The sequence below is a fragment of the Triticum urartu genome, chromosome 2A, assembly GCF_056163025.1.
Source record: "Triticum urartu cultivar PI428250 chromosome 2A, HENAU_Tu73, whole genome shotgun sequence".
NCBI classification, from domain to species: Eukaryota; Viridiplantae; Streptophyta; class Magnoliopsida; order Poales; family Poaceae; genus Triticum; species Triticum urartu.
Genome location: NC_141874.1, coordinates 238,317,930 through 238,327,130, shown reverse-complemented (window position 1 = coordinate 238,327,130; position 9,201 = coordinate 238,317,930).

The following is a 9,201-nucleotide window of genomic DNA, read 5'->3' as shown; positions in this document are numbered from 1 at the left end:
GAAAAGCTTTAATCAAGGCGAACTATCAAGGGGTTCCCATTATAACCCAACCGCGTAAGGAAAGCAAAATCCGGGAACATAACACCGATATGACGGAAACTAGGGCGGCAAGAGTGGAACAAAACACTAGGCGAGAGGCCGAGCCTTCCACCCTTTACCAAGTATATAAATGCATTAAGGTAACATGGCAATATAATGATATCCCAACAAGTAAATAAAAGATGTTCCAACAAGGAACGGCCTCCAAGCTTCACCTGCAACTAGCAACGCTATAAGAGGGGCTGAGCAAAGTGATAACATAGCCAATCAACGGTTTGTGAGGACAAGGTGGGTTAGAGGTTTGACATGGCAATTGGGAGGCTGACAAGAAAATGGTAAGCATCGTAGCATTGGCATAGCAAAGAACGAGCAACCTAGCATAGCAAAGATAGTAGTGATTTCGAGGGTATGATCATCTTGCCTGCACAGTTGTCAGAGTTGACTGGATCCTCAAAAGCACACTCAACGGGCTCCTCGGTAGCGAACTCGTCTCTCGGCTCTACCCAAACAAGACAAATAAGCAACAAGGATACAATAAACCACGTGCAAACTCAATCAACACGATGCAAAGATGGCATGCTATGCGGGATGCGATGCGGGATGCAAAATGCAAGATATGACAGGGAATGCATGAACCTGGCCTCAACTTTGAAATCCAAGTGTGCCACTGGAAAGATGAGATGAAACCGCTTGAAAACGATATAAAGAACGCCGGAATCGGAGTTACGGTTTGGAAATGGCAAGCGTTTTAAGAATGACACCGGTCTGCGATTTACAGCAAGTAGGCATCTAAATGCAACGAAATGAACATGCTACAGCCACCAAACATGACAACAAAATACATGGCAGGGATGCACACAAGATGCTTAACAAAAGTCTAGCGCTGAGCTATGGCCAATTCATCCAATATGAGGTTCAAACAAGCATGGCAAAAACGCAAATGCAAAACAGATTTCAGACTTAGTGAAATTAACACTTGTCTGAAATTTCAGATCACGAAGCCCTCTTCGGAGCAGCAAAACAACATGATACATGACCTGATTAAGACAAGTAAGAACATGGCATGGAGCTACTCAACAAGCTTATCAAAAGACCCAAAGTGACCTGGGGCTAAAAGGGTTCACAAAATATACTAACGGGCACACGAACATAGCTAAAACACAATCAGTTTTCAGACTTTGTGAAAACTGAGACATGCTGAAACATAACTCACGAAGGCATGTAAACGAGCTCGATGCACTCACTACGTTGCAAGTCATGGCAAGACAAGCATACATACATTTAGAAGGCACAAAATACAAGCTAGGCATGGCAAGAACAATGGCATAGCATGCACGGATCAACTACAATAACATCGGCAAAATCGCAAACGAGTTGACGATCTGCCCAGATTCACCATGAAGCAAAAGTAGAGCTCGACTGACTCAAGCTAGGGTGCTCGATAATTGCAAGTAAAGACATGGATGGATAGAGAATAACATTATTAACAAAACTCCTTTACTGATCATCCTCAAAAGAGGCACGGATCACTAGGAAACAAGCTGAACATATGGCATCATGAACTAAATAATCTCAGACTTAGTGAAAACTACTAAGTCCCTGAAAACAGATCACCGGGTGCCTCACTTTGCAAGCTTGCACAAGTCACCACACACATCCTAAAAATGCATGGGTTGCACCTCTGGAAAGAAGACAAATCCTTAACAAAACATATGAAGGACTCACAGGCATATCATGCACACAATAATCATGGCAAAAATGACAAAAGTCTAAGATGAACTAGCAGATCTGACAATTAACTCACGAAGCCTCCTTCTAACAGCATTTCGGGCATCAAGATGCACTCAAATGAAAATGATGCAATGTAATGAAATGATGAACTCGTCCAGACGAACATTTTGATATGCTATATGCCCAAATCGGAGCTACGGATGCGGAGATACGACCAGTCAAAGTTTGCATAAAATTAGGGTTTCGGGAGGAGAAAGTCAACCGAGATGCTCAGATCTAGATCTAGATCCAGATCGGGGCTGCACTGTTCATCAGGCGTGTTCTTCGAGGTTGGCCGGCGCCGGAGTCGAGGGAGGAGGCCGGAGCAGCGGGGAGAGGCCGGTGAGGGGGCGCCGGATCCGGTGGTAGCCGAGGCGGCGAGCTCCGGCTCGGGCGGCGGCGTGGCCCGCGGCGGCGGCATGGTGGGGCGGCGTCGGAGCCGGAGAGGCGGCCCGCGGTGGCGGAGAGGCGGCCCGCGGCGGCGCCGGTCGCCGGAGGTGGAGCTTCGGGCGGCGGCGGCTGGAGACGAAGGCGCGGGGGCGCGCGGCGGCTACGGGCTCACGGGAGCCCGGCTTGGGCCTCCCGGGCCTCGGCGGCGGCTGGCGGCGGGAGCGCCACGTGGCGGCGCGGGATTTGCGGGGCGGCGGCGGCGATTTTTGTCCGGCCGGCACGGACGTGTCCGGCGTGGCGCGGAGATCTTTTTTTGGCTAGGGTTTCAGAGAGGGGGAGATCTGAAATGGAGGGGGGTGTATTTATAGGCATAAGTGGAGCTAGGAGAATCCAAATGAGGTGCGGTTTTCGGCCACGCGATCGTGATCGAACACTCTAGGACATGGAGCAGAGTTTGGTGGGTTTTGGGACAAATTGGAGGGGTGTTGGGCTGCAACACACACGAGGCCTTTTCGGTCCCTCGGTTAAACGTTGGAGTATCAAACGAAGTCCAAATGATACGAAACTTGACAGGCGGTCTACCGGTAGTAAACCAAGGCCGCTTGGCAAGTCTCGGTCCAATCCGGAAATGTTTAATCCCCACACACGAAAGAAAGCTAGAAATGGCCACCGGAGGAGAACGAAGCGCCGGAATGCAAAACGGACAACGGGGAAAAAGCTCGAATGCATGAGACGAACACATATGCAAATGCAATGCACATGATGACATGATATGAGATGCATGACAACGACAACAACACACGGAGACGAAACCCAAACCCGAGGGAATAAATATAACTTAACGCCGGAGATGGCAAGAGTTGGAGTACAAATAGGGAAAGTTACATCCGGGGTGTTACAACACTCCACCACTACGAAAAGATCTCGTCCCGAGATCTAGGACTGAAAGAACGCCGGGTACTCAGAATGGAGGTGATCCTCGCGTTCCCAGGTAGCTTCACGGTCGGAATGGTGTGACCACTTGATTTTGAGAAATTTGATTGACTTGTTGCGAGTCTTGCGTTCAGTCTCTTCAAGAATAGCAACTGGGTGCTCACGATAGGAGAGATCTTCTTGGAGCTCAATGTCCTCGAAGTTGACTGTGCGGTCAGGAGTCTTGAAGCACTTTCGAAGCTGAGAGACATGGAACACGTCATGAACATTTGCAAAGTTTGAAGGAAGCTCGAGTTGATAGGCGAGGTCGCCTCTCTTGCTGACAATCTTGAAAGGTCCGACGTATCTAGGGGCAAGCTTCCCTTTGATACCGAAGCGACGAGAACCTTTCATAGGAGAAACACGGAGGTAAACATGATCTCCGATCTCGAAAGCCAAATCACGGTGCTTACTATCATAGTAGCTCTTCTGGCGGGATTGGGATGCTTTGAGGTTATCACGAATGACTTTGCACATTTCTTCTGCTTCTGTGATTAAGTCATTACCCAGCAGCTGACGTTCACCGGTTTCAGACCAGTTGAGAGGGGTACGGCACTTCCTGCCATACAGAATTTCAAAAGGGGCCTTACCCGAACTTGCTTGAAAACTGTTATTGTAGGAGAATTCAGCATAAGGAAGACAATCCTCCCATTTCATGCCGAAGGAGATCACACAAGCCCTGAGCATATCTTCAAGAATCTGGTTGACACGCTCGACTTGACCACTTGTTTGAGGATGGAAAGCTGTGCTGAAGCGGATGTTAGTGCCCATGGCCTTCTGAAAAGAATCCCAAAACTTCGAGGTAAAGATGCTGCCATGGTCGGAAGATATCACTTGAGGAATACCGTGCAGAGAGACAATGTGAGAGGTATAGAGTTCCGCCAATTGAGCTGCAGTGATCGACTCTTTGATAGGCAGAAAGTGAGCCACTTTGGTGAGTTTGTCGATGACAACGAATATAGCATCATTGCCACGCTTGGACTTTGGAAACTCAGTCACGAAGTCCATTTCAATGTGGTCAAACTTCCATTCTGGAATGGCAAGAGGTTGGAGGAGACCAGCTGGCCTTTGGTGTTCTGCCTTCACTCTTCTGCAGACATCACATTCATTCACGAATTGAGCGATCTCGCGCTTCATTCGAGTCCACCAATAAGATTGCTTGAGGTCCTAATACATCTTCGTGCTCCCAGGGTGGATGGAGAGGAGAGAATTGTGAGCCTCGTTCATGATCACTTTACGAAGTTCACCTTTGGGCACAACAATACGATCCTCGAAGAAGAGAGTGTCCTTGTCATCAAGGCGGTAGCACTTGTACTTGGACTGACTCTTAGCAATCCCAATCTTCACCTTTTTCACCATAGCATCAAGAAGCTGGGCTTGGCGAATCTGGTCTTCTAAGGTAGGAGAGACTTGAAGGTTGGCGAGGAAACCTTGAGGAACAACTTGCAGATTAAGTTTGCAGAAAGCTTCACAAAGCTCGGGTTGATAAGGCTTAAGAATAAGACGGTTGCAGTAAGCCTTTCTGCTCAAAGCGTCAGCAATCACATTGGCCTTGCCTGGAGTATACTCAATACTCGGATTATACTCTTGAATCATTTCGACCCAATGAGTTTGCCTGAGGTTGAGATTAGGCTGAGTGAAAATGTACTTGAGACTCTTGTGATCAGTGAAAATGTCCACTTTTCTTCCCAATAGAAGATGTCTCCAAGTCAAAAGAGCATGCACAACTGCTGCCAACTCGAGATCATGAGTGGGGTAGTTCTTCTCATTAGGCTTCAACTGGCGAGATGTATAAGCAACAACTTTCTTCTCTTGCATCAAAACTGCGCCAAGACCTTGAAGAGAGGTATCACAAAAGACCTCGTACGGCTTGGATTCATCAGGCGGAGTCAGAACTGGAGCAGTGATCAACTTCTCTTTCAAAGTGTTGAAAGCAATATCACACTCCAGAGACCAAACGTACTTGACGTGCTTCTGAAGAAGATTAGAGAGAGGCTTCGCAATCTTAGAAAAGTTTTCAACGAATCTTCGGCAATAGCTTGCGAGACCGAGAAAACTGCGGAGTTGCTTCACGTTCTGAGGAGGTTCCCAATTCACAATTGCAGACACCTTCTCAGGATTCACGGCAATGCCCTTGGCAGAGATGATATGACCAAGATAAAGAACCTCATCAAGCCAAAATTCACACTTGGAGAACTTGCTGTAGAACTGATGTTCTCTGAGCTTATCAAGAACCAAACGCAAGTGCTTGGCATGATCTTCCTTGTTCTTGGAGAAAACCAGAATGTCGTCGAGATAGACCAAAACGAAGTCATTGGTGTAGGCGTTGAAGATGAAGTTCATCATGCGAGAGAACGTCGGAGGAGCGTTGGCGAGGCCAAAAGACATGACAGTGTATTCATATGAACCAAAGCTTGTTCTGAATGCTGTCTTGGGAATATCTTCTTCACGAATGCGAATCTGGTGATAACCCATACGGAGATCAAGCTTGGAGAATACTTGAGCACCTTTGAGTTGTTCGAACAGCTCATTGATGTTGGGAAGTGGGTATTTGTTCTTGATGGTCTTCTTGTTCACTGGACGGTAATCAACACAAAGTCGGTCCGTTCCATCCTTCTTCTTCACAAAAAGAACACCACAACCCCACGGAGAAGAACTAGGCCGGATGAGACCCATTCTTTCTTGCTCATCGAGTTGCTTCTTCAGCTCCTTCAACTCTTCAGGTCCGAGCTTGTAAGGACGTTTGCACACAGGTTCCGTGCCAGGCTCAAGTTCAATAACGAATTCAACTGGCCGGTGCGGAGGCATTCCTGGGAGCTCTTCTGGAAATACATCTTGATATTCGCAAACGACAGGAATTTGAGAGATGGCATCCAATTCACCCTTCTCATTGAGAGAAAACAGACGGATAGAATCATCCCGAGCGGCAAAGACAATTACATCCTCAGACAAATGAGTCAATTGAATCTGCCTGGCTGCACAATCAAGCTGAGCCTTGTGCTTAGAAAGCCAATCCATTCCGAGAATAAGATCAATATCCGAGTCACCAAGAACATTTGGAGAGGACAAGAACTTATAGTCACCCAAAGTGATAGTAACATCCGGAACGCATACTCGAGATGTCATTTGACGGGCCGGAGAGACGATAGCCAACGGCTTCGGCAACACTTGAGTAACAAAATCATGCTTAGATGCAAAAGGTCTCGACATGAAACAATGCGATGCACCCGTGTCAAAAAGAACTTTTGCAGGAATATCATTAACAGGAAGGTTACCCATGATCACATCTGACGAGTCCTCTGCCTGAGCTGCATTCATCAAATTGACCTTGGCATGCTTGGGGTTATGCTTGACCACAGTTGTACTTGCCGATCTGACAGGAGGAGGAGGAGGAAGACACCTCTGGTTGAGACACTTGTTGGCATAGTGACCCTTCTGTTGGCACTTGTTGCACGTGACCTCTGAAAGCGGACGGTGATACGGAGCACTCGATCTTGGAGATTGAGACGAAGTCTTGTTCTGAAAGCCAGGGTTGGGTGGGTGGGAAGAACCACTGCCACCTTTGCTCTTTTGCTGATACGGCTGACAGAACGGAGGAGGAGGAAGCCAAAACTTCTGCTGCTTGGCCACTTGAGTAGAGGAAGAAGGAGTAACATCTCTGACTCGCTTCTTGGAAGCATCACACCTCAACTGAGCAGCCTCTTGCTTCAGTGCCATGTTGTAGAACTCATCGTATCTCAAGGGCTCGAAGAGAACAAGAGCGAGCTGAATATCTTCTCTGAGACCACCCCTGAACTGATATATCATGCTCTTCTCATCAAGGACGTCCTGTTTGGCAAAGCGGGCGAGCTTCTGGAACAACTTGTTGTAGTCATAGACAGACAAAGAGCCTTGCTTCAGATTGCGGAATTCCTCACGCTTGCTTTCAACCACGCTCTGCGGAATATGATGAGCTCGGAAATCTCGACGGAAATCATCCCAAGTGATAACACGTCCACCTCTGGAATCCTTGTACTGCTGGAACCATTCTGCAGCTTGATCTTTGAGTCGAAAGGAAGCGAACTTGACAAAGTCCTCAGGCCTGACATTACTGCACTTGAAATGCTTACACAGATCCACAAGCCAATCGTCAGCATCGGTTGCCTCAACACAATTGCTGAAAGTCTTTGGCCCGTTAGCAAGGAACTGGTTGAGTGTAGCAAAGTGACTCTGATGGCTGCCTTGATTCCCTTGACTGCCTTGATTGCGCTCTTGAAGAATTTGCATGATCAGCTGAGTGTTTGCATTAGTTGCGGCCATCACAGCTTGCCATGCCTCTGGAGGAGGTGGAGGTGGTGGCGGATCAGGATTCGGAGTCGTGCGCGTTGGAGGAGCCATCCTGAAGAGGTTGACCACCATTAGCACATTGATAGATAAATATTGAAGCTGAATCCAATGGAATGAAAATTGCAACATATAGTCTTCACATCCGAACAAAATGAACGAATGCATTCCTCTTCAAATGGTCACATATCCATAAATTGAGAAGCCACGTAGAATTAAGGTAGAGAAATAAATCAACAAGGTACGGATCAAGAACGAATAATCGGTAAGAAATCCCAATCTCAAACCAATATCCGTGGAAGAAGAACTAGAGCTACTAGAATTCCCACCTATGAAACTCCCGAACTTTTCCGGTTATGCAATCAGGTGTTGGGGATACAGGGGAAGCATAATATCTCACCCAAACTAGCAAATGCTACATCCAGCTGTATCCATCCTTCAACACATAACCAAGAAAACTTCGGAAACCATCTACCTCAACCTTCGAAAAGCATCCGTTATACAAGTTATGGCGATACTCCCGAACTCCCGCCCCGGTACTGGGTGGCGTCGAGGTTATCTCACCAACGAACTGCATAAAAGAGATTTTCGATGTCGGCGAACATATCTCAAGTATTCCAGAATTGCAACGATAAAATTATGATGACAACACCTCAGAGCTCAACTCCCCGGGACACTTCCACTAAACCCCTGACAGGAGGCACCAAGACAGTATTCTCATCATAAGCCATCAGAACGATTCCAAGATACTCGCATGATCCTAAAAAAAATTTAGTGAAATTTGAGAAGAGAAGAGTCAAAACTCTACGTCAGGATGCCTTACCAGAGCGATGAGGAGACTGGGAAGTAAAAAGAATTCCTAAACTCTCCGATATATAATTCCTAAAGACTCAAAACATTTTTCTAGACACAACTCGGCTGCTATAAACGATCAAGCAATGGGGCTCCTAAGGTCGGGGAAGGCTCTGATTACCAACTTATAACACCCTTGATGCGACTATAGCTCCCACGTGTCGAGGCACGACTTAGAGACATAATCGCATTGAAGGCATATGTCGCAAGTTAGGCAATCTTCACAACATCCCATGTAATATGAATAATAAAGGGAAGAACATAGTTGGCATACACTCGCCACGTCAATCAAGAGCATAAATAACATTACATCATCCAAAACACTCATGGCCCGACTACGGTGCCAAAATAGAAGATAACCCAACATGCGACACGGTCCCAATCACCCCCAACTGGGCACCACTACTGATCATCGGGAAAGGAAACGTAGTAACGCTGAGAGTCCTCGTCGAACTCCCACTTGAGCTCGTACTCGTCACCTGGAGCGGAATCACCTGGACCTGCATCTGGAGTTATAGTATCTGTGAGCGACAGGGACTCAGCAATCTCGCACCCTCGCGATCAAGACTATTTAAGCTTATAGGAAGGAAAGGCAAATATATGTGGAGCTGCAGCAAGCGACTAGCATATATGGTGGCTAACTTATTCGCAAAAGAGAGCGAGAAGAGGAGGCAAAGCGCGAGCGTGAAATCTAGAGGAACAACCTGCGCAAGCATTACTCCGACACCGTGTCCACTTCCCGGACTCCGCCGAGAAGAGGCCATCACGGTAACACACTCAGTTGATTCATTTTAATTAAATAAGGTTCAAGTTATCTACAACCGGACATTAACAAATTCCCATCTGCCCATAACC